The sequence below is a fragment of the Carcharhinus amblyrhynchos genome, chromosome 6 (assembly GCF_965287045.1).
Source record: "Carcharhinus amblyrhynchos chromosome 6, sCarAmb.v2.hapA, whole genome shotgun sequence".
In the NCBI taxonomy this organism is placed as follows: Eukaryota; Metazoa; Chordata; class Chondrichthyes; order Carcharhiniformes; family Carcharhinidae; genus Carcharhinus; species Carcharhinus amblyrhynchos.
Genome location: NC_137329.1, coordinates 13,598,282 through 13,615,817, shown reverse-complemented (window position 1 = coordinate 13,615,817; position 17,536 = coordinate 13,598,282). Strand labels below are relative to the sequence as shown.

General features: G+C 43.8%; 1 protein-coding gene across 10 annotated transcripts in view; it reads left to right on the top strand.

Annotated features, from left to right (window-relative positions):
* The window catches only part of nav2a (neuron navigator 2a), an 806,339-nt gene that overhangs the window by 538,728 nt on the left and 250,075 nt on the right, over nt 1-17,536 (top strand). The window contains exon 1 of one of the 10 annotated variants that reach the window (XM_080189921.1): nt 14,612-14,799. The exons of the other annotated variants lie outside the window; for them this stretch is intronic. The gene's annotated coding sequence lies outside the window, so the exon portion shown is untranslated. Of the gene's footprint in view, nt 1-14,611; nt 14,800-17,536 lie in introns of those variants that run through there. 10 annotated transcript variants of the gene reach the window in all.

The window sequence follows — 17,536 nt, the reverse complement described above, 5'->3', positions numbered from 1 at the left end:
AGCAGTCACTAACATTTTTGCCACTTCTGAAGCCCCATGTGACTTTCGTTGTTTCAACCCAACCTTGCAGAAATGAGCATTCAGTTGCATTTCATTTCATGAACTTTTTTATCGGAACTTCGAAACTAATGAAAGTAGCCGTCACTTTACAAGCAATTTGTCAAATTAGCCTAAATAGCTGGCAAATTTAGCTTCTAAATTGTTTCCAGTAAGGCCTTCAATCCCTGCAGAATTCCCAAACTACCATACTGCATGTTGCCCAAGGCTGCCCACACAGATTCATTCATTCTGCCCAACAAGTTCCTGTTTCTCAGCATTTCCTATTGCAGTACAATCAGATAATTAGAAAAATTAGTATCTCTGTGGAAAGACCAAAGAAAGGCTTACATTTAGATTGTATCTCATAACATCCCTCAGTAATGCCTCAGAATGCTTTTCTTAGATAAATTACTTTATCGGCCTGGGGCAGTACAATGGCACAGTGGTTAGCAATGCTGCCTCACAGTGCCAGGGAACCAGGTTCAATTCCCAGCTTGGATTGCTGTCTGTGTGGAGTTTGCACATTCTCCCTGTGTCGGTGTGGGTTTCCTCCAGGCGCTCAGTTTTCTTCCAACAGTCCAAAGATATGCGGGTTAGATGCATTGGCTGTGCTAAATTCTCCCTCAGTGTACCCGAACAGGTGCCGGAGTCTTTAGCATTTATCTCTCTAACCTGGTACGAATAAAGGGCTTTTGTCTCAACAAAGAATGGCATTGATTTCACACAAAAAAAATGCTGCACTTTTTGAGCTACATTCTCACCTCCTGAAGTGGAATTAAAAACAGAGATTTTTAAAAATGTAGTTACTCTTCATGATGTATGTATATTTCCTCTCTTCTCTGCCCCGCCCCATGCATTTGACATCTAAATTGATAAAGAATATCATTCACCTATAACAGGCAGCTAACGATGAGTCCTGTGTAAATCTGATCAGCAAATATTTGAATAATTACCCTGCAAACTGGGAATCCCCTGGGTTTGATTCTTAGTCTGTGCTGTACTAATTGATTTCAGCCAACATCATGCTGGGGTGATATAATCGAGGTCAGCCTCTCAAGGTCAGAGGAAAATTTACCAGGTTTTTGGGTCTCTTTTCCAAAACACTGCAATCCTTCTGGAACTGTGTGCCGAAAGAAGACAAGATAGGACTGTGCTACTCACAAAATTGAAACCCTTGTTCATCGATGGTGGTGGTGCGTGGCAGTTCACTCAGGAAGTCTGAGTTGTGCCCAGAGCTATGGATAGTGACGGTGGAAGATGGAGAGTTTACCTTTGTCACAGTCACATGGGATGTCAACTGTGATTTTGGTGAGAGAAGTTTCGGTCTTGTGGCAGGGCCAAAAAACTGATGGAGAGATTCAAGCATGGAGTTCTAGGGAAGAAGGAAGGTGACAACATGTTCGAGGACTTTGGAGAGGAAAAGAAAGTTGGACGTTAGATGGTAGTTTCCAAAGATAATGGGGTCTAAGGTTTTTTTTCTTTAAGGAAAGGGGTGATGTCGGCTGATCTAAAGGAGAAAGGGACAACGCCTGAAGGAAAAGGAAACATTTACAATATCGGCTAATGTAGGGGCCTGGTGAAGCTGGGCAGTCAGCATTTTAGTGGGAAAAGGATCGAGGGACCAGGAAATGGGTTGCATGAACAAGATGAGTTCAGAGAGGGCATGAAGGGAGATAGGAGAGAAATTAGAGAGAAAAACGTAGGTTCAGGGCTAGGACAGAGAGAGACTTAAAATAATTTAGACCAGGAAGCCCAGCGAAAGGGAGGAATCTGGCAGAGGCAGTTGAACGGATTCCTGACTTGAGTCACTGTTTGTGCGGAGTCTGCACATTCTCCCAATATCTGCATGAGTTTCTGCCAGGTGCTCTGGTTTCCTCACACAGTCTGAAAGAGGTGGTGATTTGGTGCATTGGCCGTGCTAAATTCTCCCTCGGTGTACCCAAACAGGCGCCGGAGTATGGCGACTAGGGGATTTTCACAGTAACTTCATTGCAGTGTTAATGTAAGCCTACTTGTGACACTAATAAATAAGTAAGTTTTCTAAAACTTTAAACTTTAAAACTTTAACTTTCAATCTTAATCCATGCAAACCTCCCATTTACTGGAGGTAAGGATGGAGTCAGCTGGGGAGAAGCGTTTTAAAAAGGTAGTTTGCAGTCAAGGAAAAGGAGTGGAGTTGTGGGCAGAGGTTATCTTCGCATTTGAGGAAGATCCTGAAATATTGAACAGTGTTAGCAGACAAGGGCAGGACCGGATAGAGTTTTAAATGGTCCAGCCAAAGCAAACAGTGAATGACTAAATCAGGTATCTGCCATATCCTTTCAGTTGTGCATCTCTTGGAATTAAGGCAGTAGAAGTGAGAAGTACAGGAGAAACGGCCAGGGCAAGAGAGAGAGAGAGAGAGTCATGGTTCTATTGATGAGTAGGACAGAAAAGATGCATGTGAGGGAATGGATAAGTAAATCGCTAGCTGCGGAAATGTTGTGGTCATTGTCGGGACCATAATCTTTTTATTTTATACATCAATGATCTAGAGGAAGAAACTGAAGGCATTGTGACTAAGTTTGCAGGTGACACAAAGATAGGTGGAGGGACAGGTAATGTTGAGGAGGTGGGGAAGCTGCAGAAGGACTTGGACAGGTTAGGAAAGAAGGGGCAAATGGAATACCACGTGGGAAAGTGTGAGGTTATACACTTCGGTAGAATAAATAAGAGACATAGGACATTTTCTAAATGGGGAAAGAATTCAGAAATTGGAAGCGTAAAGGGATTTGGAAGTCCTAGTTCAGGATTCTCTTAAGGTTAACTTGCAGGTTGAGTTGGTAAAAGTAAAGTTTATTTATTAGTTGCAAGTCAGCTTACATTCACAATGTAATTAAGTTACCATGAAAATCCCCTAGTCGCCATACTCCAGCGTTTGTTTGGGTAACTGAGGGAGAATTTAACATGGTCAACGCACCTAACCTGCACATCATTCAGACTGTGAGAGGAAACTGGAGCCCCCGGAGGAAACCCACTCAGGCACGGCGAGAATGTGCAAACTCCACACAGACAGTGACCTAAGCCAGGAATCAAACCATGGTGTTGTAAGGCAGCAATGCTAACCACTGTGCTGCCTGCAGTAGTTAGGAAAGCAAATGCAATGTTCGCATTCATTTCGAGAGAACTAAAATGCAAAAGCAGGGATGTATTGCTAAAGCTTTATAAGGCTCTGGTCAGATCACGTTTGGAATATTGTGAGCAATTTTGGACTCTATATCTGAGCAAGGATGTGCTGGCCTTGGAGAGGGTCCACAGGAGGCTCACAAGAATGATCCTGGGAATAAAAAGCTAAACATATGAGGAGCGTTTGAGGACTCTGGGTCTGTACTTGATGGCGTTGGAAAGATGACAGGGGTTCTCATTGGAACTTACAAATACTGAAAGGCCAGGATAGAATGGACTGTGAAGAAGGTGTTTCCATTAGTAGGAGAGACTGGGATCTGAGGGCACGATCTTAGAGTAAAGGGACAACCCTTTAAAACCAAGATGAGGTGGAATTTCTTCAGCCAGAGGGTTGTGAATCTATGGAATTCATTGCCACAGAAAGCTGTAGAGGCCAGTTCTTGAATGTATTTATGACAGAGATAAATAGGTTCTTGATTGGTAAGGTTATCAAAGGTTACGGGGAAAAGGCGAGAGAATGTGGTTAAGAAACATATCAGCCACGATTGAATGGTGAAGCAGACCTGATGGGCTGAATGGTCCAATTCTGCTCCCATACCTTATAGGCTTCTTATGGCCTATATCTTATGGTAATAAAAGGACTAAAGACTATTTGGGATTTTGAAAGTGCAATTGGAAGCAAATTTGTGGAGTAATCATTTTCCAGGGACGGATACAGATGGAGGTGGGGTTGGGAAGAGGAAGGGAGGATACAAGGAAATGATCAGTGATTGATTTATTGATGGGGTGAGACCAGCAATGCCAAGTGAGATGACAAGATCAAAGTGGGGGTGACCATGAATATGGATTGGGTGTTGGCGTGAGGGACAGAGAGAGGGAGGATAGATGACAGTGAGGGTCAAGGATGAGAACAATGAAATCTTTTGATACCCTGTCTAACATTCTTCCCTCAAAAAGCACCATCTAAATAATTGACCTATTTGTTGTTTGTTGAGGTTTGGATAAGTGGGGTGTCACATTTGACCACCTTACTGCAATGAGTGCACTCTGAAAGTAATTGACAGTGGAGTATAAACACTAGCATATGTTAGTTGTGCGGAATGGCCTGCCAGAGCTGTGTATTCTGTGTAAAAACCTTGGCAAACCCTGAGAATGTGATGGAAATGTCAGCTATTTCTTCATTTCTTGGCACTCCATTTCCCATTGATCAGGCCATTTCAGGAACTTCTTATCTTGTGGGTCGGCAAGTATTATTATTACTGGAATCATCACCAGAGACAGAAGCACAATCTACATGTTGCTTTCCCTGCACTCAATCCATTTAAATAGATGCCATCAGTTTGTTTTTTTTCTCGCACAATGCTTTATGACACAGCTACTGGGGACAGATATCTTCAGCTTCCTGCAGTAAGTCGTTAGCTCTTTCTTTAAAGTTGCGCACAATGGCTGATCGAACAATCCCACCCATTGACTTATTGCCAGTTCAAATATCCAGGTGCTGAGATGAATTGTTGCTATGTCAGGCTCTTAGTTTTTAACCATCCCCCGATGAAAAGCAAAGAACAGCAGGGGGAAGGGGCACTGGGAGCTTCGACTCGATACTCACTGGGGGTATTTTTTTCTCTTCTCCATGAATATATTTAAGGGCTTTGTTAGGCCACACTGTGGAATGCTAACCAATTTCCATTTTCGCTGCTCAGCTAGCTCATTAATATCATGGCTCTAATTGATTTAATTGAAATTGATTGTTTTGGAATATTCTGTTCTTTATTGGGCTGTGTAGCATCCAACATTTTGTTAGCAAGGCGAAGTATCGACCCTTAATTCTAGGCACAAAATGACTTCAGGTCCCATGAGAAAGTTAGGGCATTTTTTTTTTTGGCGTCGTTTGCAACGTTACCGAACCAATTTTTTTTTTGTTTTGGCATTAATTGTGAGAAGTCAATACATCCTTCATTACAAAATAAAAACAGATTTGGACTGTCGTCCCTATTGATTTGCACTCTGCAGGAGTAATGAGTCAAACTGTGAGCACACTCAAGAGGGTGGAGTAACCAGTAAACACTGGAAGCTTTAAGGGAATTAGAGCTTTTAATTCTCATTGTTTTGGAGTGAAAGAAGGTCTCAGTCAACTCAGGTTGCCCGGTGACCGCATAGGGGCAAGAAACCGCAGCTGTAAAAGTTCCAACTGAAACCTTGCACTTTGACCATTTAGTACGATCTGCTTCTCTTTTATGATGTCATTTTTGTTTTCCCCTTGAGTAAGGAGTTCAGCTTCTTGAAAGGTTAGTACAGCACAAACTGTATCCCCTGCATGTAACAACAGTCAGCGGTTGTTTCTGGTTGCGGCGCTAAGGTGGCAAATTTTGCTGATGAAGTCCATTTCCTTCCTCAGACTCTCTTGTTTTGAATCCTTTTATTTGTGATACTTGTACTATAGAGATAGACCAGTAGCTGTCTAGTTCATTTAGAAGAGTACAAAGCCTGAAACACACTGTGTATCTGTGTGGAATTGGCCAAGACAGCTCGGATTTGTTGCAGACTGCTGAAGCAATCATCAATTTATCCATTAACTTTTGTTGCGCGCACTCTCTTTTGTGCGGCAGCAAGTTTATCTCAATTTATTATAGAGAATTCTTTGTTTTGAAAATACTTGCCTGTCTTATTAATCCCGATAGGGGCCTTTCAGCCAAAACCCCTTTGCTCAACTTTGAATTTTGATTGGTCTGTAAGTTAGCGGGATCTCTTGGAAGCTTGCATTGGTGACCAGATGCCCTTGTAACTGAAAGTGGAGTTTACTTTTTACAGTTTGTGTGGCATTTGCTTGCTTGACGTAGCCGATAAAGTTTGGGAAATTGACTGCCCTGAAGGCTATCACAAGGAAATGTGAGCACCCCCTTCATTCGCAATGGGCCACATCCGATAGGACCTTTGGGGGTGAAGGACAAAATGATAGATTCAGTGAACTTCAGTTGTTTGAGGTGAAAATGGTAATTATGTTTCCTCAGTCCCGATTAGTAGTTAATTTGTTTCTGACCCTTGGAGACAAACCATTGACTTAACTGCTGTGTTGCTTGGGAGTGGAGGTTCAAGTCTTTGCTATTTAACCCCTTAAGTGCATGATTTTTTTTAAACCACTGTGTAAACCTGAAGGGGTTTGTGCTGCATCAGTTGGCAAGAAATAACAATTAGCTCAAATCCTTACATTTTTAATTGCTGTGATTGAAATTTATTGAATTGGTTTCAAGGACTGGATTTCCCCACAGAATTAATCATAGAATCATAGAACCCTACAGTGCAGAAAAAGGCCCTTTGGCCTTTTTCCCACCCGGTCCCTACCCCCATATCATACCCACTAATCCCTCTGACCTATGCATCCCTGAACATAAGGGGCAATTTCTTAGCACGGCCAATCAACCTTAAGAGGTTCTTACGATAGAAAATGTTCCTACCTCTGAGGAAATACAGTATTCATAATGTGGAGATGCCGGCGTTGGTCTGGGGTAAACACAGTAGGAAGTATCACAACACCAGGTTAAAGTCCAACAGGTATATTTGATAGTAAATGCCACAAGCTTTCGGAACGCCATTCCTTCGTCAGGTGAGTGAAAGACAGTATTCCCAGTCGTAGTGAATATCCATCCTTTCATAGAATCCTAGAATCGCTGCAGTGCAGAAGAAGGCCATTTGGCCCATCAAGCCAGTACTGGCAACAATCCTACCCTGGCCCTGTCCCCGCAAGCCTACCCATGTTTATTTACCCTGCTAATCCCCCTGACACTAAGGGGCAATTTAGCATGGCCAGTCAGACTCACCTGCACATCTTTGGACTGTGGAAGGAAACCGGAGCATCCAGGAGGAAGCCACGCAGACACGGGGAGAATGTCTAAATTCCACACAGACAGTGACCCAAGCTGGGAATTGAACCTCAATCCTGGTGCTGTGAAGTAACTAGCCATCGTGCTACCCCATTTTAAGATGTATAGGCATTTACAGACATCGAGTCTGATTGCCAAATGCAACTTATGGTTAATAGTGGCCATGTTTAAAAGTTAAACAACAATAACATAATCACTGTACATATATGGAATAAACACAAAATTGGCAGTGCTACAGTGCTATGAGCTCCCCATCAGATCATACTTTTTAGATTTTAAATCTGAGGTTAAGGACTGTCACTGTGTTCCAGGATAAGGCTATGAAGTTGGATTTACGTTGCAACTCTAGAATTAATACTTTCTGCAAATACTAAGGGCTGGATTTAAGCGACCAAGGCAGGTAACTCAATCAGGAAATTTCCTGACTTGGCAGACCTGCCTCAGTTTAAGGAGCCCTCGTCAGATCAAATTTTTGCTACTAGTATGTGAGGGCCTCGACTCACTTTGACCTATTGATGGATTCTGTAAGACCAGCAAACTTTCAGTTTCTTTTTGACTTTTGCTTGGAACTGTAAGAGGAATTTGAACTGTAGGAGGTTTTTCCTCCTCTCTTTCCAAGCTCCATTAAAATGAACGCACCCAGTCTCTTCAAAACAACCCCAATCATATATTTCTCCTTATCATCTTATACTATGACCTTCCGACAAGCACTGAACCCTTTATGTTTCGTGACTGGCATATCATGATTCACCTTTACTTTGTCTTGGCTTTTCTCTCATTTTGCTATTGGCATCAGGCCTTAGCAAATTAAACTTTGCCCTAGGAATGTGTTTAAACATTAACTTGTAAGGTGAAAAGCCTGAGCCAGAGTTCTCTGGTCTTGGATGCCCTACCGCCGCTGCAAAAGCAGAACAGAGAATTTGGCGATCAGCCAAAACTCTGCAGCGGGTCTGGAGAATCCCAGCCATGAGCAATGTTGGAGAACTGCGGCCCTGTAATGAACTGTGGCCTTATTCTATAAGAAAACAGAAAATTATCCAGCCTCGCTCCAAGTGGAACGTGGGATTACTCTCCAACTTGTCATCTAGCAAGTGCTTCTGCAAAGACCTCTTCACAATCTGTACACTTCTTTCTGCAGCATTATTCAATCTTGGGTGGTACGATGCTATTAGTGTGTGTTTGACTCCATTCATATTCAGAAATATTTCAAACCCTTCTGACATAAAATGTAAACCATTAGCTAACACAAATATCTATGGCTACCTGTAAAGTACAAAGCAATTTCTTAAAACCTCGATAGTGTTTCAGTCCTGGTATTGGGCATATGTTCAACATTTATCAACGTACTACAACTGTCAACCAACACAAAATACTTTTCCCCTTCCACATCAAAGAAATTGGCATGTACTCTTTCCACAGTTTTCTTGTGTTTGACCATGGGATTAAATGAACATTGATTTGATCATTTTGTGTCAAAATTTCCCTAAGTAGTTAATCTGTTATTAAAAAACAATTCCATTCAGTAACCACATCAAAGACGCCTAATCCTTTAATTGTATCTTTAAACTGTCAATCAAAATGTACACTCAGAACTTCCTGCTTTTGTAACTCTACCATTCAGCCAAGTAGCTCAGACAACATAAGTACAGCCCTTGGGAAATGATCAAACTGAAACTATAGAACAGGTGGTTATTTATTTTACTCTAGATGGCCTGTCAATCAAAATAGGCCTGCAGACTTTTATTTTTTACGTTGCTGACGGCTTAAACCTGTTTCTTTTCCAAATTTCAAGAGCAGGGGATCCGGAAAATTTCAGATTGCTACACTTAAACAGACCACATCAGTCCTTCATGAGTGTTTACATTTACTCCATAAATTCACAACTCTCACACTGTGGGTTTGGGCACTTGGAATATCCAAAATGAACATAGCACTAAGTTCAAATGGCCTTGCTGAGTTTGGATTTCCTGCCTGTATGAATCAAGCCTCTCACACTTCACCATCAAGGTCCCACCCATCATTTGTAATGGGTCCACAGAGTATTATCAACTCCATAAAAATCCAGGCCTACTTGTACTGTAAATGCTCCTCACTTCGCTTTTCCCAAATACTCAATAACAACAAAGTATAAAGATTGTTCGGTTACTTATTTTTTGATTTAGTTTTGATTCTGCTCTTGAAGTTACTATTCAGGAGGATCAGATCCATGACTCAGGCAGTCTTTGAATATTTGGACCACAGTAAAAACCTGCATAGCAAGTGGAAGATGAGTTTGATCCTGTGTTGCAACTGGTGCATGATTAGATCAGGAACCATTGGACCAGGAACAGCAATCCTGGCTGATGGTTTTTCCACCCTTTAGAATCATAGAATAGAATACCTACAGTGCAGAAGATGGCCATTTGGCCCATCAGGTCTGCACCAATTCTTCAACAGAGCACCCTACCCAAGTACTTTCCCTGTAAGTGTAACCCCATGTATTTACTCCACTAATGCTCCAACCCACACATCCTGGGACACTAAGGGGCAATTTAGCATGGCTGATCCACCTAAAGTGCAAATCTTTGTACTGTGGGAGGAAACCCACACAGACACGTGATAATGTGCAAACTCACCCAAGACTGGAATTGAACCTGAGTCCCTGATGCTGTGAGGCAGCAGTGCTAACCACAGTGTCGCCCAGCTCTGTCCCCAGCCAACACCCCACCGTCATCCCTCAGCAACATTAAGGGTGAAGTCAATTGAATCAGTTTACAAGTCACCCTGGATGAGACGTATTAACTCAACATGAATCAGAGATTGAGCCTTCAACCATTTCTGTCTTTAGGCGTTAACAGAACAATTGGTTAATAGACTCAGTGCAACATCTCTGAAGATTTTATAAAGATGTTCCAATGATATATTTTGAGCCAAATAAGCAGAAACTGTAGCTGAAGCCAATTGAATGAGTGCTGATTGAAACAAAAATGTTGGCATCTGTGAAACAGTTGAAGAAATCAATTTGGCTCTTATAAATGCCCTTTAGGAGAAGCATGTTTTTGACTGCAGAAAATATTGGATGATTTTCCAGTTGCAGTTTAGATGGTATGTTCTTGATCACTGTGTCAACCGAGATGAAAATCTTTACTCCAAATATGAAAATGAATTGAGTGGCTTTCTTTAAGTCGGAGATAGTGGGTTCAATACCTATTCCAAGACTTGAGCGAAAAAACCAAAGCTTGCACTCCAGTATGGTTAGGTGCATTGACCTGAACAGGTACTGGAATGTGGCGACTAGGGGATTTTCATTGCAGTGTTAATGTAAGCTTTACTTATGAGGAATAAATAAACTTTATTGAGGGAATACTGCACCATCGGGAGAGATGTTTTTGGATGAGGCACTAAACTGCAGCCTCATCTGCCTTCTTGGACGGATGTAGACAATCCCGTGCCATTATTTCAAAGAAGAGCAGCTGAATTCTCCCCTGTGGAGAGAAGAGTGGGTCTAACACCAATGTTTTAAACTTAAGTAAGTTCGATTAGGAAGGTATGAACAAAGAGCTGGCAGGAGTGAACTGGAAGATTTGTTAAGGAATAGGCCAGCAGAGATGCAGTGGCAGACATTTAAGGAGATATTTTGTAACACTGAACAAAGACACACTGCAGTGAGAAAGAAAGTAGCTAGGGGGAGGACACACCATCCTTGGCTTGCTAAGATAGTATTGAATTGAAAGATGAAATGCTGATGGCACAAAGGTAGATATGAGATTGTGGTGAATGGATGTACTTCTAAAATATTTTGGGGACTGTGGTGATACTCTGTGAGTGTGTGTCCAAGACTAGTTAAACCGGGAAGGTTACTAGAGACAGTTTGTGTGTGAGAACTGAGAAATGTAAAGTTAAAGGTGTTAAGTTCATGCATTTGTAATGAGGGGTTATGACTGCTTAGTCCTGCCTCTGTAACGTCACTCATCTGCACTTCCGCCTCAGCTGAAGTGATGCTGAAGCCCTCATCCATGCTTTTGTTACCTCAGGATTATATTTTTCCAGTGTTCTCCTGGATGGCCTTCTGTTGTCTACCATGGAGGAACCTGGGGTGAAGCGATTCTTCCAGCAGCACAGCGGGCCAGGACACTCAAGGGGAGGACATGTAGCGGGCTTCCCGCTGGGCGCCATGGCCCCCACCCCCCCCCTCCCCGTGGCCAGCAGTGTTTCACTTCAGTGGGGTTTACAACACCTCCCCACTTGCGGGTAGCTGGTGGCCCAATCCTGTTGGAGTGAAGGGAGGTCCCCCAGGCAGGTTAATGGTAATGGGGGGGGAGGTGCCCATCTGGACATTGCCAGCCTGGCAGTGCCTGTTTGCTCCCCTGGCACTGCCCAAGGAGCAAAGTGGCAATGCCCGGGGACACGTTGGCAGTGCTCATTGGACATTGCCAAGTGGGTGGGGCCTAGTGGGGGGGGGCAGGGCCTTGGGGGGGGGGGTGGAGATCAGTGGGCATGGGCGGGGGTCCCACTGCCATTCTGCACTTGGTGGTGACAGGAGAGAGGCCATCGATTGGGGCTGGACATCAGGCTAGGGGTGGTGGGATGGGGGGTGGGGGGGGGGGGGGCGGGGTAGTGGTGGGGGGGGGCCGGATCAGGGCTGCTGATGGGGAGGTGGGTTGGAATAGGGGGATCAAAATTGCTGGGGGGCGGTGTTGGTGGTCAGAGATTGAGGCAGGGGTGTGGGGGTGGCCCAGGAGCCCAACTATCGGGGAATAGGGGGTATAGGGGAAGCAATGCGGAGTCACGGGATTGACTAGCAAATGAGCTGGCCAGTGATCGGAAGGCCAGCAATACGGAACCTCGGTGCTGACAGATTGACACGAGCGCAGTGGCTCACTCAGCACTATGCTGTCGGCCTCTCCAACAGGAATAGGCCCCGCCCCCTGATTTTTAATGACATTCACCCGAGGGCACGCTGCAGTGCACAGAGTGTGGGAGATTCATTTTGAGAGTCCCGCTAATAAAAAGCTGGATTTACTCCAGTTGTTACGTATATTTGGCCCTTAGAACACGTCTGAAACTCTGCTGGGCTGCGTTTTATTTTGTTTTTAGTACAAATTTTAAGGTTATATTTGATTGGATTAGATTTCAAGGTCCAGACTTTTACCTTTGAGATGGGTGGTTTGAGTCAGGACTTGTTGGGCCTACCTCAGTAGAAAATGCATCATCAGATTTTTGCTCTGGGGGTGCAAATGCAGGCCCATCACCCCCAAAGGCAGACTGGGTTGGCCAAGTGCCTGGTCAGAAGGTTCAGCCACAATTGTTCAGTTACAATTTAAGCCCTGTGGCCTTCATCCTTTCCCCCTTCCCTACTAACTCCTCATGCCAATTGAATGCCAACTCATGCCTCCTGTCCCATGATAACTCAATACGTTAACTCATGCAAACTCAATATACATTAATGCCACTCACCTATCTCCAGTGGATTCTCATATCATGAATGCCAATTCATTGCTCTTCCATGGCCATTTGTCCAGTATATCCTATATACAGAACCAATGAGTCCAATAGAAACGATTCTACATTTGAAACTGCTCGAGAAAAAAAATGACCCATTCATAATTCGTTGAAAAAAATCCTATGTTCGGACAACCTTATAAAAGTGTCACTCAAACAGACCACTAAAGTCTCAATAACAGAAGTTCTAAGTACTTCACACCTCTTAAGCTGGTGCAAATAAACATTGAGACGTTGACGTAAGGGTTTACTGAAAGAACAATTTATTATAACCACATAAAAACATCAGTCAAGTAAAACCAGCAGCACTGTTCAACTATGTTAATAATGTCCCACTGACATAATACTTTAATAGATCTGGGCTTTCTGCCAAGGTTGGCTACAAGGGAACTGGGAGGAGGCGGGGGTGGGGGAGGGGGTCGGGGGAGTAGATGAGTTGCCATCTTTGGGAAGGGGAGAAGAGTAAGACCTTTTAAAGTTGTAATGACTTCAATCAGGCCATTGAGATTGGCCTATTGGAATATGAATTCCTTTTTAAGGAGTCAATTGATGGGCCAATCAGGCCCATCAATTGTATTAATTGGGAGTGTCAGTTCCTCTGGCACTCCTGAAGGTAGACTGCTGGCTGAAAGCATTCTGTTTACTGCTGTTGAAATTGTAAATAAAGGGATTTTGGTGGAGGGATTCTGCCTCTGGAAACTTATTACAGAAGTTACCTTTCAAAAGGCGCCTGAATACAGACTGACTTGTATCTGCTTTGCAATCAATGAAAAACAGGTCATGGAGAAGCTTACCTGGCTCCATGAAAATTAGGAGAGAGGATCTTGGAGATGCCTAACTAACCTATCTGCAGTGGAGCTGACCTGGTTGAGAACACAAGCTGTGGGTCCCCAGCCATACCCTTATCCCACACTGCTATTTTTAAAAACCCTTCTGCCTTCATTCCAACATGATTGGAGGCATGAAAACCCAATCTTGTTAAAGCTAAAATGTGACATTCCGTCATCCATTTGCAGGCACTATGTCTTCCCCTGCAGTTAATTGTAAGCATGAGGTGGAGATGCTGGCAATGTACTGGGGTGGGCCCAGTAGGAGGTCGCACAATACCAGGTGAAAGTCTAACAGGTTTATTTGGGATCACGAGCTTTCAGTGCGCTGCTCCTTCATCAGGTGAGTCACCTGAGGAAGGAGCAGTGCTCCAAAAGCTCATGATTCAAATAACCTGTTGGACTTCAGCCTGGTGTTGTGAAACTTCTTACAGTTAATTGTATGTTGTGATGCATGACTTAAACAATCAAAAAGTAAGATTGAAGGCATCGGTGTCTGTCCATGATGGGGCATTGCCTGATAACAAAAGCAGAATTTAGAATTCATTGATTCAGCTATAACTGTGCTTCCTTGGAATGAATTGTGCAAAATTCTTTAGAGCATTTACATTGTTCCAGCTATAACAATAGTCATTTCCTCAGTTAGAAATACTCATTGGATCATTGCAGCCTAATGTTTGGACTTGTATATAATATTATATTTGTGCCTTACTTATAACCACTAATTTTTTCAGTAGATGTTGTTTATGGGATTATGACAGCCCAATATCTTGGTTTGCATACACTGATACACTTTTGTTGCAACTGGTGTAATTTCTCCAGCAGACACTAACTGCTGTATAGTATTACACCCACACCATTTTGCTGAACTCGGTGCTGCCTACAGTGTTTGCCCCCATCGGCTAATGATGTCATTAAACCGGCATGTAGTTTGGGCTGGTGTCCAGTCTGTAATTGTTATTCAGTGAATTATGTGCGCACAGTTTGAGGGGGAAAGTTGTGCAAGCTGGATCAGAGAAGTCTGGCTTGGATCAAACGACCGGCAATTGAAATAAATGTCCACGCAGATTCTTGGCAGTGAGGCAAATCCTTTTGCAAATAGGCGTTTGACAGTGCAGGAGACGTACGTCGTGAGCTGCTGTTTCTTTTTGATTTTGCTGGGCTGTTCCAGCAGCCGTTAGTCCAACCGTCAAGACTGCATCCTGAAACTGTGAAACAATGTGTTAAGGAACCTGTGAAACTTCTGACTGCGATCAGCAGTATTTTATATCCATTTACTGCTCAATAAAAAAAATGTACATAGTAAGAACTTAATGCGCCTGCATGAAATAATTGATCTCATTACACATTTTGGAGCACGCTTCCAGTGGTTCTCGGGAGGAAATACATTCAAAGATGACACTACTCAGGTAAGTAAACTGTTTATATTAATGTACCTTGTTTTACAACGCGTGTTTATATAATTGGCACGTGTAATTTAGGTAACTGCAGCTAAATTATACCTTTTTGACTGCGCAATACTTTAAGAAAAAAGTATTAACTGTAATTACACAGTGCAGCTCAGCATTTTAATGCATCCTGTTTGGTTTCTCTGCCACAGAAATTTACAGCATTTACAGGAGAAAAGCAGTATTATTTTTTGTGATGGCTTGTACTTCAGCAATTACATAGAAGCAACAATCAATGTTTATGGCATTTACCACACATGGCGGGTGGGGGGTAGGGGAGTTTGGGTCAGGGCGGGGGTGGGGTTGGGGGGGGTGGTGGGGGGTGGGGGGATCTGTTGTACAGCATTTGACTGTCTCAAGTTGCCTGAACAACAAGTAACAATGTGATGTCCCCCGCCCCTTAAACGCTGGTAATGTCCTGTTACTCGGACACGTGTGGATACCAGACCAGGTTGACATACTTTCGGGATTTGCCCCACAGGTGTACTGGCATTACCATTTTGCAGCAAAAGGCTCGTCAAAGTTGGAGTTCTTTGTTCATTTTCATATCGTTGCTTTGGACCAAATCTACAGCTAATTAACTCTGGGAGAGTGGGGTGGGGGGGGGGGGGGGGAAGAAATGTGGGAATGCACCGTAAAATGCGGTGTGTAATTCTCTCCTCTGCTCCAATTTCATACTCACTGCTTCACAGAAGCTACATTTGACCTTGGGCACAGATTTCGTATTAAGTTCTAGTTTTAAGATCTTGCCAGCAGCAGCAGGCTGTCAGTGCTGTACCTCTGTCTATTACATTTAATATCAGAATGGATGTTGGATGTTCTCCCAGCCGGCTCCTTGGGCAATATGTGTCATTTCGGGTGGGACTAAATTGCACAGACTTGAAAGAGTCAAAGTGAGTTAACTGATCTGAGATGGGGCAGCAACACATAATAGTTCACCTCGTGTGAGATTCAGCTGGGGAATAGGATAAGAATCAGCCAGGGTTCCTGGTTCCAATTATTATCCAGTAATCACGATTGGAAAATGCATTTCTGGGCATCACATAAGCACAGGATCTGACTCGGCTGCAACCCACCCACGGTCGAACAGCTGATCAACAGCAGGTTTCTGTGCAGACATGAAGGAGGATGGTCTGTTTGAGGTAGAGGAGAACTCCTGGTACACGTGTGGAATCTCACCCTGGAAAACCAAGGATGACAATTGGTGGGAGGCACGGTGGCACAATGGTTAGCACTGCTGCCTCAGAGCACCAGGATCCCGGGTTTGATTCCTGACTTGGGTCATTGTCTGTGTGGAATTTGCACTTTCTCCCCGTCTCTGCATGGGTTTCCTCAGGGTGCTCCAGCTTCCTCCTGCAGTCTGAAAGATGTGCTGATTAGGTCCATTGACCCAAACAGGTGTCGGAGTGTAATGACTATGGGAATTTCCCAGTAACTTCATTGCCGTGTTGATGTAAGCCTTACTTGTGACTAATAAATAGACTTTACATAGCTAATTTTCAGTCCCTACTTTCCATGGGCATTTTCCTGAGTTGGTACTTATGGCCGGATTTTCCCATCATTGGCAGGATCGGAGAGGATGAAACTAATCTTATGTCCCATTCCCAATCCATCTCAAGATTGCCAGGCCCTAAATACCCTGGAGAAAGCAGGCCTGAGGTGAAGTAGAGAGGGAGGTGGAGTCCAGGGCAAGCAGGTTGAAAAGCCTGTGTCCTATCCCAAAGAGCCTCATCTAGTCTTCTGATGCAATCAGTGGCTCATCATATATACCTAGACATTCTGAGCACTTGAAAGTCGCTCCCTTCAACCTCACCTCCCTTAACCATTATTCACTTAATGAACATAAGTCACAATCTCTATTTTAACAACTGGAATAGCTCATAAAACTCCATCAGTAAAAAAACACACTTCTAACCAGCTGTGTAGATAGAGTCAGGTACTTGTAAAATGATAAACATAAGAACATAAGAACATAAGAAATAGGAGCAGGAGTAGGCCATCTAGCCCTTCGAGCCTGCCCCACCATTCAATAAGATCATGGCTGATCTGTTGTGGCTCAGTTCCACTTTCCCGCCCTCTCCCCATAACCCTTAATCCCCTCTCTTATCAAAAACCCATCAACCCGCTTCTTAAAAATATTTAGCGAGGCAGCCTCCACCACTTCAACGGGCAGAGAATTCCAGAGATTCGCCACCCTTTGAGTGAAGAAGTTCCTCCTCAACTCCGTTCTAAACCGCCTCCCCTTTATCTTGAGGCTGTGCCCCCTAGTCCTACTGTCTTTTGGGTGTGGAGAGTCTGCAGAAGGATCTAGATAGGCTGGGCGAATGGGCCAGGAAATGGCAAATGGAATTTAATGTTGGCAAGTGTGAGGTGGTCCACTTTGGTAGGAAGAATGGTAGGAAGGACTATTACTTACGTGGCGAAAAACTGCAGCAGGCGACGGTGCAGAGGGACCTCGGGGTCCTTGTGCATGAGTCGCAAAAACCCAGCTTGCAGGTGCAGCAGGTGGTCAGGAAGGCGAATGGGATGCTGGCCTTCATAGCGAGGGGGATTGAATATAAAAGTAGGGAGGTCTTGCTGCAGCTGTATAGGGCATTGGTGAGGCCGCAGCTGGAGTACTGTGTGCAGTTTTGGGCGCCGCACCTGCGCAAGGATATTTTGGCCCTGGAGGGAGTGCAGAGGAGGTTTACTAGGCTGA